Source organism: Coffea arabica, chromosome 11e (genome assembly GCF_036785885.1).
Source record: "Coffea arabica cultivar ET-39 chromosome 11e, Coffea Arabica ET-39 HiFi, whole genome shotgun sequence".
In the NCBI taxonomy this organism is placed as follows: Eukaryota; Viridiplantae; Streptophyta; class Magnoliopsida; order Gentianales; family Rubiaceae; genus Coffea; species Coffea arabica.
This window is the reverse complement of record NC_092331.1, coordinates 33,819,659-33,832,238: the sequence shown is the minus strand read 5'-3', so window position 1 is coordinate 33,832,238 and position 12,580 is coordinate 33,819,659. Positions and strand designations below refer to the sequence as shown.

The window sequence follows — 12,580 nt, the reverse complement described above, 5'->3', positions numbered from 1 at the left end:
GATTTGTCTCGCGCCTTCAGATCCTCCTTCACGCTTCGATAAGAAGCAAAATATTAAGCAATCGTTCCGACGGAGCTAAATTACTACAGGATAAAGAACGAATAGGAAATTTGGATTTCGAAACAAAAAAGAGAGGGGTGCAACACGAGGACTTCCCAGGGGGTCACCAATCCAAGTACTACTCTCGCCCAAACACGCTTAATTTCGAACGTCTGATGGGATCCGGTGCATTAGTGCTGGTATGATCGCACCCGCCATATTCCTTTCGTTTTATTCTTTTAAACTACCCCGTCCTGCGAAGCAGTGTTGCTTTTCTAGACCGAAATTCATTTTAAGCGTCAATTCAAGCATTTTCCTATTATCCTTTTATTTATTTGCTTTCATATTTTTTTTTGTTATTGATTTGCCCCCTGTTTTTTTCCATCATCCCGCAACTCTAAATTATCATGAAATCAATCCTTCACGCTTGCGCTGATACATTTGCGCCGACAAATTTGAGCGACGATCCGGGCTTTGATCGAGCCGTACCGTTCCTGATTTGTCTCGCGCCTTCAGATCCGCCTTCATGCTTCGAGAAGAAGCAAAATATAAAGCAATCGTTCCGAAGGACCTAAATTACTACAGGATAAAGAACGAATAGAAAATTTGAATTTCGAAACAAAAAAGAGAGGGGTGCAACAAGAGGAATTCCCAGGGGGTCACCCATCCTAGTACTACTCTCGCCCAAACATGCTTAACTTCGGAGTTCTGATGGGATCCGGTGCATTAGTGCTGGTATGATCGCACCCGCCATGTTCCTTTCGCTTTATTCTTTTAAACTACCCCGTCCTGCGAAGCAGTGTGGCTTTTCTAGACCGGAATTCATTTTAAGCGTCAATTGAAGCATTTTCCTCTTATCCTTTTATTTATTTGCTTTCATATTTTTTTTTGTTATTGATTTGCCCCCTGTTTTTTTCCATCATCCCGCAACTCTAAATTATCATGAAATCAATCCTTCACGCTTGCGCTGATACATTTGCGCCGACAAATTTGAGCAACGATCCGGGCTTTGATCGAGCCGTACCGTTCCTGATTTGTCTCGCGCCTTCAGATCCTCCTTCACGCTTCGACAAGAAGCAAAATATTAAGCAATCGTTCCGACGGAGCTAAATTACTACAGGATAAAGAACGAATAGGAAATTTGGATTTCGAAACAAAAAAGAGAGGGGTGCAACACGAGGACTTCCCAGGGGGTCACCAATCAAAGTACTACTCTCGCCCAAACACGCTTAATTTCGATGTTCTGATGGGAACCGGTGCATTAGTGCTGGTATGATCGCACCCGCCATGTTCCTTTCACTTTATTCTTTTAAACTACCCCGTCCTGCGAAGCAGTGTGGCTTTTCTAGACCGAAATTCATTTTAAGCGTCAATTCAACCATTTTCCTATTATCCTTTTATTTATTTGCTTTCATATTTTTTTTTTGTTATTGATTTGCCCCCTGTTTTTTTCCATCATCCCGCAACTCTAAATTATCATGAAATCAATCCTTCACGCTTGCGCTGATACATTTGCGCCGACAAATTTGAGCGACGATCCGGGCTTTGATCGAGCCGTACCGTTCTTGATTTGTCTCGCGCCTTCAGATCCGCCTTCATGCTTCGAGAAGAAGCAAAATATAAATCAATCGTTCCGAAGGACCTAAATTACTACAGGATAAAGAACGAATAGAAAATTTGAATTTCGAAACAAAAAAGAGAGGGGTGCAACAAGAGGAATTCCCAGGGGGTCACCCATCCTAGTACTACTCTCGCCCAAGCATGCTTAACTTCGGAGTGTTGATGGGATCCGGTGCATTAGTGCTGGTATGATCGCACCCGCCATGTTCCTTTCGCTTTATTCTTTTAAACTACCCCGTCCTGCGAAGCAGTGTGGCTTTTCTAGACCGGAATTCATTTTAAGCGTCAATTGAAGCATTTTCCTCTTATCCTTTTATTTATTTACTTTATATTTTTTTTTGTTATTGATTTGCACCCTGTTTTTTTCCATCATCCCGCAACTCTAAATTATCATGAAATCAATCCTTCACGCTTGCGGCGATACATTTGCGCCGACAAATTTGAGCGACGATCCGGGCTTTGATCGAGCCGTACCGTTCCTGATTTGTCTCGCGCCTTCAGATCCTCCTTCAGGCTTCGACAAGAAGCAAAATATTAAGCAATCGTTCCGACGGAGCTAAATTACTACAGGATAAAGAACGAATAGAAAATTTGAATTTCGAAACAAAAAAGAGAGGGGTGCAACAAGAGGAATTCCCAGGGGGTCACCCATCCTAGCACTACTCTCGCCCAAGCATGCTTAACTTCGGAGTTCTGATGGGATCCGGTGCATTAGTGCTGGTATGATCGCACCCGCCATGTTCCTTTCGCTTTATTCTTTTAAACTACCCCGTCCTGCGAAGCAGTGTGGCTTTTCTAGACCGGAATTCATTTTAAGCGTCAATTGAAGCATTTTCCTCTTATCCTTTTATTTATTTACTTTATTTTTTTTTTTTGTTATTGATTTGCACCCTGTTTTTTTCCATCATCCCGCAACTCTAAATTATCATGAAATCAATCCTTCACGCTTGCGCTGATACATTTGCGCCGACAAATTTGAGCGACGATCCGGGCTTTGATCGAGCCGTACCGTTCCTGATTCGTCTCGCGCCTTCAGATCCGCCTTCATGCTTCGAGAAGAAGCAAAATATAAAGCAATCGTTCCGAAGGACCTAAATTACTACAGGATAAAGAACGAATAGAAAATTTGAATTTCGAAACAAAAAAGAGAGGGGTGCAACAAGAGGAATTCCCAGGGGGTCACCCATCCTAGTACTACTCTCGCCCAAGCATGCTTAACTTCGGAGTTCTGATGGGATCCGGTGCATTAGTGCTGGTATGATCGCACCCGCCATGTTCCTTTCGCTTTATTCTTTTAAACTACCCCGTCCTGCGAAGCAGTGTGGCTTTTCTAGACCGGAATTCATTTTAAGCGTCAATTGAAGCATTTTCCTCTTATCCTTTTATTTATTTACTTTATATTTTTTTTTGTTATTGATTTGCACCCTGTTTTTTTCCATCATCCCGCAACTCTAAATTATCATGAAATCAATCCTTCACGCTTGCGGCGATACATTTGCGCCGACAAATTTGAGCGACGATCCGGGCTTTGATCGAGCCGTACCGTTCCTGATTTGTCTCGCGCCTTCAGATCCTCCTTCAGGCTTCGACAAGAAGCAAAATATTAAGCAATCGTTCCGACGGAGCTAAATTACTACAGGATAAAGAACGAATAGAAAATTTGAATTTCGAAACAAAAAAGAGAGGGGTGCAACAAGAGGAATTCCCAGGGGGTCACCCATCCTAGCACTACTCTCGCCCAAGCATGCTTAACTTCGGAGTTCTGATGGGATCCGGTGCATTAGTGCTGGTATGATCGCACCCGCCATGTTCCTTTCGCTTTATTCTTTTAAACTACCCCGTCCTGCGAAGCAGTGTGGCTTTTCTAGACCGAAATTCATTTTAAGCGTCAATTCAAGCATTTTCCTATTATCCTTTTATTTATTTGCTTTCATATTTTTTTTTTGTTATTGATTTGCCCCCTGTTTTTTTACATCATCCCGCAACTCTAAATTATCATGAAATCAATCCTTCACGCTTGCGCTGATACATTTGCGCCGATAAATTTGAGCGACGCTCCGGGCTTTGATCGAGCCGTACCGTTCCTGATTTGTCTCGCGCCTTCAGATCCGCCTTCATGCTTCGAGAAGAAGCAAAATATAAAGCAATCGTTCCGAAGGACCTAAATTACTACAGGATAAAGAACGAATAGAAAATTTGAATTTCGAAACAAAAAAGAGAGGGGTGCAACAAGAGGAATTCCCAGGGGGTCACCCATCCTAGTACTACTCTCGCCCAAGCATGCTTAACTTCGGAGTTCTGATGGGATCCGGTGCATTAGTGCTGGTATGATCGCACCCACCATGTTCCTTTCGCTTTATTCTTTTAAACTACCCCGTCCTGCGAAGCAGTGTGGCTTTTCTAGACCGAAATTCATTTTAAGCGTCAATTCAAGCATTTTTTTCTTATCCTTTTGTTTATTGCTTTCATATTTTTTTTTGTTATTGATTTGCACCCTGTTTTTTACCCTCATCGCGCAACAATAAATTGTCATGAAATCAATCCATCACGCTAGCGCTGATACATTTGCGCCGACAAATTTGAGCGATGATCCGGGCTTTGATCGAGCCGTACCGTTCCTGATTTCTCTCGCGCCTTCAGATCCGCCTTCATGCTTCGAGAAGAAGCAAAATATAAAGCAATCGTTCTGAAGGACCTAAATTACTACAAGATAAAGAACGAATAGAAAATTTGAATTTCGAAACAAAAAAGAAAGGGGTGCAACAAGAGGAATTCCCAGGGGGTCACCCATCCTAATACTGCTCACGCCCAAGCACGCTTAACTTCGGAGTTCTGATGGGATACGGTGCATTAGTGCTGGTATGATCGCACCCACAACGTTCCTTTCGCTTTATTCTTTTAAACTACCCCGTCCAGCGAAGCAGTGTGGCTTTTCTAGACCGGAATTCATTTTAAGCGTCAATTGAAGCATTTTCCTTTTATCCTTTTATTTATTTACTTTATATATTTTTTTTTATTGATTTGCACCCTGTTTTTTTCCATCATCCCGCAACTCTAAATTATCATGAAATCAATCCTTCACGCTTGCGGTGATACATTTGCGCCGACAAATTTGAGCGACGATCCGGGCTTTGATCGAGCCGTACCGTTCCTGATTTGTCTCGCGCCTTCAGATCCTCCTTCACGCTTCGACAAGAAGCAAAATATTAAGCAATCGTTCCGACGGAGCTAAATTACTACAGGATAAAGAACGAATAGGAAATTTGGATTTCGAAACAAAAAAGAGAGGGGTGCAACACGAGGACTTCCCAGGGGGTCACCAATCCAAGTACTACTCTCGCCCAAACACGCTTAATTTCGAAGTTCTGATGGGATCCGGTGCATTAGTGCTGGTATGATCGCACCCGCCATATTCCTTTCGCTTTATTCTTTTAAACTACCCCGTCCTGCGAAGCAGTGTTGCTTTTCTAGACCGAAATTCATTTTAAGCGTCAATTCAAGCATTTTCCTATTATCCTTTTATTTATTTGCTTTCATATTTTTTTTTGTTATTGATTTGCCCCCTGTTTTTTTCCATCATCCCGCAACTCTAAATTATCGTGAAATCAATCCTTCACGCTTGCGCTGATACATTTGCACAGATAAATTTGAGCGACGCTCCGGGCTTTGATCGAGCCGTACCGTTCCTGATTTGTCTCGCGCCTTCAGATCCGCCTTCATGCTTCGAGAAGAAGCAAAATATAAAGCAATCGTTCCGAAGAACCTAAATTACTACAGGATAAAGAACGAATAGAAAATTTGAATTTCGAAACAAAAAAGAGAGGGGTGCAACAAGAGGAATTCCCAGGGGGTCACCCATCCTAATACTGCTCACGCCCAAGCACGCTTAACTTCGGAGTTCTGATGGGATACGGTGCATTAGTGCTGGTATGATCGCACCCACAACGTTCCTTTCGCTTTATTCTTTTAAACTACCCCGTCCAGCGAAGCAGTGTGGCTTTTCTAGACCGGAATTCATTTTAAGCGTCAATTGAAGCATTTTCCTTTTATCCTTTTATTTATTTACTTTATATATTTTTTTTTATTGATTTGCACCCTGTTTTTTTCCATCATCCCGCAACTCTAAATTATCATGAAATCAATCCTTCACGCTTGCGGTGATACATTTGCGCCGACAAATTTGAGCGACGATCCGGGCTTTGATCGAGCCGTACCGTTCCTGATTTGTCTCGCGCCTTCAGATCCTCCTTCACGCTTCGACAAGAAGCAAAATATTAAGCAATCGTTCCGACGGAGCTAAATTACTACAGGATAAAGAACGAACAGGAAATTTGGATTTCGAAACAAAAAAGAGAGGGGTGCAACACGAGGACTTCCCAGGGGGTGACCAATCCAAGTACTACTCTCGCCCAAACACGCTTAATTTCGAAGGTCTGATGGGATCCGGTGCATTAGTGCTGGTATGATCGCACCCGCCATATTCCTTTCGCTTTATTCTTTTAAACTACCCCGTCCTGCGAAGCAGTGTTGCTTTTCTAGACCGAAATTCATTTTAAGCGTCAATTCAAGCATTTTCCTATTATCCTTTTATTTATTTGCTTTCATATTTTTTTTTGTTATTGATTTGCCCCTTGTTTTTTTCCATCATCCCGCAACTCTAAATTATCGTGAAATCAATCCTTCACGCTTGCGCTGATACATTTGCGCCGATAAATTTGAGCGACGCTCCGGGCTTTGATCGAGCCGTACCGTTCCTGATTTGTCTCGCGCCTTCAGATCCGCCTTCATGCTTCGAGAAGAAGCAAAATATAAAGCAATCGTTCCGAAGGACCTAAATTACTACAGGATAAAGAACGAATAGAAAATTTGAATTTCGAAACAAAAAAGAGAGGGGTGCAACAAGAGGAATTCCCAGGGGGTCACCCATCCTAATACTGCTCACGCCCAAGCACGCTTAACTTCGGAGTTTTGATGGGATACGGTGCATTAGTGCTGGTATGATCGCACCCACAACGTTCCTTTCGCTTTATTCTTTTAAACTACCCCGTCCAGCGAAGCAGTGTGGCTTTTCTAGACCGGAATTCATTTTAAGCGTCAATTGAAGCATTTTCCTCTTATCCTTTTATTTATTTACTTTATATTTTTTTGTTATTGATTTGCACCCTGTTTTTTTCCATCATCCCGCAACTCTAAATTATCATGAAATCAATCCTTCACGCTTGCGGTGATACATTTGCGCCGACAAATTTGAGCCACGATCCGGGCTTTGATCGAGCCGTACCGTTCCTGATTTGTCTCGCGCCTTCAGATCCTCCTTCACGCTTCGACAAGAAGCAAAATATTAAGCAATCGTTCCGACGGAGCTAAATTACTACAGGATAAAGAACGAATAGGAAATTTGGATTTCGAAACAAAAAAGAGAGGGGTGCAAGACGAGGACTTCCCAGGGGGTCACCAATCCAAGTACTACTCTCGCCCAAACACGCTTAATTTCGAAGTTCTGATGGGATCCGGTGCATTAGTGCTGGTATGATCGCACCCGCCATATTCCTTTCGCTTTATTCTTTTAAACTACCCCGTCCTGCGAAGCAGTGTGGCTTTTCTAGACCGAAATTCATTTTAAGCGTCAATTCAAGCATTTTCCTATTATCCTTTTATTTATTTGCTTTCATAATTTTTTTTGTTATTGATTTGCCCCCTGTTTTTTTCCATCATCCCGCAACTCTAAATTATCATGAAATCAATCCTTCACGCTTGCGCTGATACATTTGCGCCGACAAATTTGAGCGACGATTCGGGCTTTGATCGAGCCGTACCGTTCCTGATTTGTCTCGCTTCAGATCCGCCTTCATGCTTCGAGAAGAAGCAAAATATAAAGCAATCGTTCCGAAGGACCTAAATTACTACAGGATAAAGAACGAATAGAAAATTTGAATTTCGAAACAAAAAAGAGAGGGGTGCAACAAGAGGAATTCCCAGGGGGTCACCCATCCTAGTACTACTCTCGCCCAAGCATGCTTAACTTCGGAGTTCTGATGGGATCCGGTGCATTAGTGCTGGTATGATCGCACCCGCCATGTTCCTTTCGCTTTATTCTTTTAAACTACCCCGTCCTGCGAAGCAGTGTGGCTTTTCTAGACCGAAATTCATTTTAAGCGTCAATTCAAGCATTTTCCTATTATCCTTTTATTTATTTGCTTTCATATTTTTTTTTGTTATTGATTTGCCCCCTGTTTTTTTCCATCATCCCGCAACTCTAAATTATCATGAAATCAATCCTTCACGCTTGCGCTGATACATTTGCGCCGACAAATTTGAGCGACGATCCGGGCTTTGATCGAGCCGTACCGTTCCTGATTTGTCTCGCGCTTAATATCCTCCTTCACGCTTCGACAAGAAGCAAAATATTAAGCAATCGTTCCGACGGAGCTAAATTACTACAGGATAAAGAACGAATAGGAAATTTGGATTTCGAAACAAAAAAGAGAGGGGTGCAACACGAGGACTTCCCAGGGGGTCACCCATCCTAATACTGCTCACGCCCAAGCACGCTTAACTTCGGAGTTTTGATGGGATACGGTGCATTAGTGCTGGTATGATCGCACCCACAACGTTCCTTTCGCTTTATTCTTTTAAACTACCCCGTCCAGCGAAGCAGTGTGGCTTTTCTAGACCGGAATTCATTTTAAGCGTCAATTGAAGCATTTTCCTCTTATCCTTTTATTTATTTACTTTATATTTTTTTGTTATTGATTTGCACCCTGTTTTTTTCCATCATCCCGCAACTCTAAATTATCATGAAATCAATCCTTCACGCTTGCGGTGATACATTTGCGCCGACAAATTTGAGCCACGATCCGGGCTTTGATCGAGCCGTACCGTTCCTGATTTGTCTCGCGCCTTCAGATCCTCCTTCACGCTTCGACAAGAAGCAAAATATTAAGCAATCGTTCCGACGGAGCTAAATTACTACAGGATAAAGAACGAATAGGAAATTTGGATTTCGAAACAAAAAAGAGAGGGGTGCAAGACGAGGACTTCCCAGGGGGTCACCAATCCAAGTACTACTCTCGCCCAAACACGCTTAATTTCGAAGTTCTGATGGGATCCGGTGCATTAGTGCTGGTATGATCGCACCCGCCATATTCCTTTCGCTTTATTCTTTTAAACTACCCCGTCCTGCGAAGCAGTGTGGCTTTTCTAGACCGAAATTCATTTTAAGCGTCAATTCAAGCATTTTCCTATTATCCTTTTATTTATTTGCTTTCATAATTTTTTTTGTTATTGATTTGCCCCCTGTTTTTTTCCATCATCCCGCAACTCTAAATTATCATGAAATCAATCCTTCACGCTTGCGCTGATACATTTGCGCCGACAAATTTGAGCGACGATTCGGGCTTTGATCGAGCCGTACCGTTCCTGATTTGTCTCGCTTCAGATCCGCCTTCATGCTTCGAGAAGAAGCAAAATATAAAGCAATCGTTCCGAAGGACCTAAATTACTACAGGATAAAGAACGAATAGAAAATTTGAATTTCGAAACAAAAAAGAGAGGGGTGCAACAAGAGGAATTCCCAGGGGGTCACCCATCCTAGTACTACTCTCGCCCAAGCATGCTTAACTTCGGAGTTCTGATGGGATCCGGTGCATTAGTGCTGGTATGATCGCACCCGCCATGTTCCTTTCGCTTTATTCTTTTAAACTACCCCGTCCTGCGAAGCAGTGTGGCTTTTCTAGACCGAAATTCATTTTAAGCGTCAATTCAAGCATTTTCCTATTATCCTTTTATTTATTTGCTTTCATATTTTTTTTTGTTATTGATTTGCCCCCTGTTTTTTTCCATCATCCCGCAACTCTAAATTATCATGAAATCAATCCTTCACGCTTGCGCTGATACATTTGCGCCGACAAATTTGAGCGACGATCCGGGCTTTGATCGAGCCGTACCGTTCCTGATTTGTCTCGCGCTTAATATCCTCCTTCACGCTTCGACAAGAAGCAAAATATTAAGCAATCGTTCCGACGGAGCTAAATTACTACAGGATAAAGAACGAATAGGAAATTTGGATTTCGAAACAAAAAAGAGAGGGGTGCAACACGAGGACTTCCCAGGGGGTCACCAATCCAAGTACTACTCTCGCCCAAACACGCTTAATTTCGATGTTCTGATGGGATCCGGTGCATTAGTGCTGGTATGATCGCACCCGCCATATTCCTTTCGCTTTATTCTTTTAAACTACCCCGTCCTGCGAAGCAGTGTGGCTTTTCTAGACCGAAATTCATTTTAAGCGTCAATTCAAGCATTTTCCTATTATCCTTTTATTTATTTGCTTTCATATTTTTTTTTTTGTTATTGATTTGCCCCCTGTTTTTTTCCATCATCCCGCAACTCTAAATTATCATGAAGTCAATCCTTCACGCTTGCGCTGATACATTTGCGCCGACAAATTTGAGCGACGCTCCGGGCTTTGATCGAGCAGTACCGTTCCTGATTTGTCTCGCGCCTTCAGATCCGCCTTCATGCTTCGAGAAGAAGCAAAATATAAAGCAATCGTTCCGAAGGACCTAAATTACTACAGGATAAAGAACGAATAGAAAATTTGAATTTCGAAACAAAAAAGAGAGGGGTGCAACAAGAGGAATTCCCAGGGGGTCACCCATCCTAGTACTACTCTCGCCCAAGCATGCTTAATTTCGGAGTTCTGATGGGATCCGGTGCATTAGTGCTGGTATGATCGCACCCGCCATATTCCTTTCGCTTTATTCTTTTAAACTACCCCGTCCTGCGAAGCAGTGTGGCTTTTCTAGACCGAAATTCATTTTAAGCGTCAATTCAAGCATTTTCCTATTATCCTTTTATTTATTTGCTTTCATATTTTTTTTTTGTTATTGATTTGCCCCCTGTTTTTTTCCATCATCCCGCAACTCTAAATTATCATGAAATCAATCCTTCACGCTTGCGCTGATACATTTGCGCCGACAAATTTGAGCGACGATCCAGGCTTTGATCGAGCCGTACCGTTCCTGATTTGTCTCGCGCCTTCAGATCCTCCTTCACGCTTCGACAAGAAGCAAAATATTAAGCAATCGTTCCGACGGAGCTAAATTACTACTGGATAAAGAACGAATAGGAAATTTGGATTTCGAAACAAAAAAGAGAGGGCTGCAACACGAGGACTTCCCAGGGGGTCACCAATCCAAGTACTACTCTCGCCCAAACATGCTTAATTTCGATGTTCTGATGGGATCCGGTGCATTAGTGCTGGTATGATCGCACCCGCCATATTCCTTTCGCTTTATTCTTTTAAACTACCCCGTCCTGCGAAGCAGTGTTGCTTTTCTAGACCGAAATTCATTTTAAGCGTCAATTCAAGCATTTTCCTATTATCCTTTTATTTATTTGCTTTCATATTTTTTTTTGTTATTGATTTGCCCCCTGTTTTTTTCCATCATCCCGCAACTCTAAATTATCGGGAAATCAATGCTTCACGCTTGCGCTGATACATTTGCGCCGATAAATTTGAGCGACGCTCCGGGCTTTGATCGAGCCGTACCGTTCCTGATTTGTCTCGCGCCTTCAGATCCGCCTTCATGCTTCGAGAAGAAGCAAAATATAAAGCAATCGTTCCGAAGGAACTAAATTACTACAGGATAAAGAACGAATAGAAAATTTGAATTTCGAAACAAAAAAGAGAGGGGTGCAACAAGAGGAATTCCCAGGGGGTCACCCATCCTAATACTGCTCACGCCCAAGCACGCTTAACTTCGGAGTTCTGATGGGATACGGTGCATTAGTGCTGGTATGATCGCACCCACAACGTTCCTTTCGCTTTATTCTTTTAAACGACCCCGTCCAGCGAAGCAGTGTGGCTTTTCTAGACCGGAATTCATTTTAAGCGTCAATTGAAGCATTTTCCTCTTATCCTTTTATTTATTTACTTTATATTTTTTTGTTATTGATTTGCACCCTGTTTTTTTCCATCATCCCGCAACTCTAAATTATCATGAAATCAATCCTTCACGCTTGCGGTGATACATTTGCGCCGACAAATTTGAGCGACGATCCGGGCTTTGATCGAGCCGTACCGTTCCTGATTTGTCTCGCGCCTTCAGATCCGCCTTCATGCTTCGAGAAGAAGCCAAATATAAAGCAATCGTTCCGAAGGACCTAAATTACTACAGGATAAAGAACGAATAGAAAATTTGAATTTCGAAACAAAAAAGAGAGGGGTGCAACAAGAGGAATTCCCAGGGGGTCACCCATCCTAGTACTACTCTCGCCCAAGCATGCTTAACTTCGGAGTTCTGATGGGATCCGGTGCATTAGTGCTGGTATGATCGCACCCGCCATGTTCCTTTCGCTTTATTCTTTTAAACTACCCCGTCCTGCGAAGCAGTGTGGCTTTTCTAGACCGGAATTCATTTTAAGCGTCAATTGAAGCATTTTCCTCTTATCCTTTTATTTATTTGCTTTCATATTTTTTTTTTTGTTATTGATTTGCCCCCTGTTTTTTTCCATCATCCCGCAACTCTAAATTATCATGAAGTCAATCCTTCACGCTTGCGCTGATACATTTGCGCCGACAAATTTGAGCGACGCTCCGGGCTTTGATCGAGCAGTACCGTTCCTGATTTGTCTCGCGCCTTCAGATCCGCCTTCATGCTTCGAGAAGAAGCAAAATATAAAGCAATCGTTCCGAAGGACCTAAATTACTACAGGATAAAGAACGAATAGAAAATTTGAATTTCGAAACAAAAAAGAGAGGGGTGCAACAAGAGGAATTCCCAGGGGGTCACCCATCCTAGTACTACACTCGCCCAAGCATGCTTAACTTCGGAGTTCTGATGGGATCCGGTGCATTAGTGCTGGTATGATCGCACCCGCCATGTTCCTTTCGCTTTATTCTTTTAAACTACCCCGT

The 12,580-nt window shown here is 42.5% G+C and overlaps 23 non-coding genes and 1 pseudogene across 23 annotated transcripts; all 24 read right to left on the bottom strand.

Moving 5' to 3' along the window:
- Positions 1–134: 134 nt before the first annotated feature.
- Positions 135–253, bottom strand: LOC140024904 (5S ribosomal RNA). Its single transcript, XR_011828880.1, has one exon. It is a non-coding gene; the product is annotated as a 5S ribosomal RNA (ribosomal RNA).
- A 416-nt stretch (positions 254–669) lies between these two features.
- On the bottom strand, positions 670–788 carry LOC140032276 (5S ribosomal RNA). The gene has a single exon (XR_011836201.1). It is a non-coding gene; the product is annotated as a 5S ribosomal RNA (ribosomal RNA).
- Positions 789–1,204: 416 nt separating this feature from the next.
- On the bottom strand, positions 1,205–1,323 carry LOC140023783 (5S ribosomal RNA). The gene has a single exon (XR_011827749.1). It is a non-coding gene; the product is annotated as a 5S ribosomal RNA (ribosomal RNA).
- A 417-nt stretch (positions 1,324–1,740) lies between these two features.
- On the bottom strand, positions 1,741–1,859 carry LOC140023620 (5S ribosomal RNA). Its single transcript, XR_011827589.1, has one exon. It is a non-coding gene; the product is annotated as a 5S ribosomal RNA (ribosomal RNA).
- Positions 1,860–2,274: 415 nt separating this feature from the next.
- On the bottom strand, positions 2,275–2,393 carry LOC140032571 (5S ribosomal RNA). The gene has a single exon (XR_011836497.1). It is a non-coding gene; the product is annotated as a 5S ribosomal RNA (ribosomal RNA).
- A 416-nt stretch (positions 2,394–2,809) lies between these two features.
- On the bottom strand, positions 2,810–2,928 carry LOC140031936 (5S ribosomal RNA). The gene has a single exon (XR_011835861.1). It is a non-coding gene; the product is annotated as a 5S ribosomal RNA (ribosomal RNA).
- Positions 2,929–3,343: 415 nt separating this feature from the next.
- LOC140032570 (5S ribosomal RNA) lies at positions 3,344–3,462 on the bottom strand. Its single transcript, XR_011836496.1, has one exon. It is a non-coding gene; the product is annotated as a 5S ribosomal RNA (ribosomal RNA).
- Positions 3,463–3,879: 417 nt separating this feature from the next.
- Positions 3,880–3,998, bottom strand: LOC140031935 (5S ribosomal RNA). Its single transcript, XR_011835860.1, has one exon. It is a non-coding gene; the product is annotated as a 5S ribosomal RNA (ribosomal RNA).
- A 415-nt stretch (positions 3,999–4,413) lies between these two features.
- Positions 4,414–4,532, bottom strand: LOC140023444 (5S ribosomal RNA). Its single transcript, XR_011827414.1, has one exon. It is a non-coding gene; the product is annotated as a 5S ribosomal RNA (ribosomal RNA).
- Positions 4,533–4,946: 414 nt separating this feature from the next.
- Positions 4,947–5,065, bottom strand: LOC140022777 (5S ribosomal RNA). Its single transcript, XR_011826756.1, has one exon. It is a non-coding gene; the product is annotated as a 5S ribosomal RNA (ribosomal RNA).
- A 416-nt stretch (positions 5,066–5,481) lies between these two features.
- LOC140023443 (5S ribosomal RNA) lies at positions 5,482–5,600 on the bottom strand. The gene has a single exon (XR_011827413.1). It is a non-coding gene; the product is annotated as a 5S ribosomal RNA (ribosomal RNA).
- Positions 5,601–6,014: 414 nt separating this feature from the next.
- Positions 6,015–6,133, bottom strand: LOC140024434 (5S ribosomal RNA). Its single transcript, XR_011828407.1, has one exon. It is a non-coding gene; the product is annotated as a 5S ribosomal RNA (ribosomal RNA).
- Positions 6,134–6,549: 416 nt separating this feature from the next.
- Positions 6,550–6,668, bottom strand: LOC140024657 (5S ribosomal RNA). The gene has a single exon (XR_011828633.1). It is a non-coding gene; the product is annotated as a 5S ribosomal RNA (ribosomal RNA).
- Positions 6,669–7,081: 413 nt separating this feature from the next.
- Positions 7,082–7,200, bottom strand: LOC140024099 (5S ribosomal RNA). The gene has a single exon (XR_011828071.1). It is a non-coding gene; the product is annotated as a 5S ribosomal RNA (ribosomal RNA).
- A 413-nt stretch (positions 7,201–7,613) lies between these two features.
- On the bottom strand, positions 7,614–7,732 carry LOC140031934 (5S ribosomal RNA). Its single transcript, XR_011835859.1, has one exon. It is a non-coding gene; the product is annotated as a 5S ribosomal RNA (ribosomal RNA).
- Positions 7,733–8,147: 415 nt separating this feature from the next.
- Positions 8,148–8,266, bottom strand: LOC140022037 (5S ribosomal RNA). Its single transcript, XR_011826019.1, has one exon. It is a non-coding gene; the product is annotated as a 5S ribosomal RNA (ribosomal RNA).
- Positions 8,267–8,679: 413 nt separating this feature from the next.
- LOC140024098 (5S ribosomal RNA) lies at positions 8,680–8,798 on the bottom strand. Its single transcript, XR_011828070.1, has one exon. It is a non-coding gene; the product is annotated as a 5S ribosomal RNA (ribosomal RNA).
- A 413-nt stretch (positions 8,799–9,211) lies between these two features.
- LOC140031933 (5S ribosomal RNA) lies at positions 9,212–9,330 on the bottom strand. Its single transcript, XR_011835858.1, has one exon. It is a non-coding gene; the product is annotated as a 5S ribosomal RNA (ribosomal RNA).
- Positions 9,331–9,745: 415 nt separating this feature from the next.
- Positions 9,746–9,864, bottom strand: LOC140024556 (5S ribosomal RNA). The gene has a single exon (XR_011828530.1). It is a non-coding gene; the product is annotated as a 5S ribosomal RNA (ribosomal RNA).
- Positions 9,865–10,282: 418 nt separating this feature from the next.
- LOC140032435 (5S ribosomal RNA) lies at positions 10,283–10,401 on the bottom strand. Its single transcript, XR_011836361.1, has one exon. It is a non-coding gene; the product is annotated as a 5S ribosomal RNA (ribosomal RNA).
- A 417-nt stretch (positions 10,402–10,818) lies between these two features.
- Positions 10,819–10,937, bottom strand: LOC140025130 (5S ribosomal RNA; annotated as a pseudogene).
- Positions 10,938–11,353: 416 nt separating this feature from the next.
- LOC140023442 (5S ribosomal RNA) lies at positions 11,354–11,472 on the bottom strand. The gene has a single exon (XR_011827412.1). It is a non-coding gene; the product is annotated as a 5S ribosomal RNA (ribosomal RNA).
- A 413-nt stretch (positions 11,473–11,885) lies between these two features.
- On the bottom strand, positions 11,886–12,004 carry LOC140031932 (5S ribosomal RNA). The gene has a single exon (XR_011835857.1). It is a non-coding gene; the product is annotated as a 5S ribosomal RNA (ribosomal RNA).
- Positions 12,005–12,422: 418 nt separating this feature from the next.
- Positions 12,423–12,541, bottom strand: LOC140032156 (5S ribosomal RNA). The gene has a single exon (XR_011836081.1). It is a non-coding gene; the product is annotated as a 5S ribosomal RNA (ribosomal RNA).
- Between the last annotated feature and the right edge of the window lie 39 nt (positions 12,542–12,580).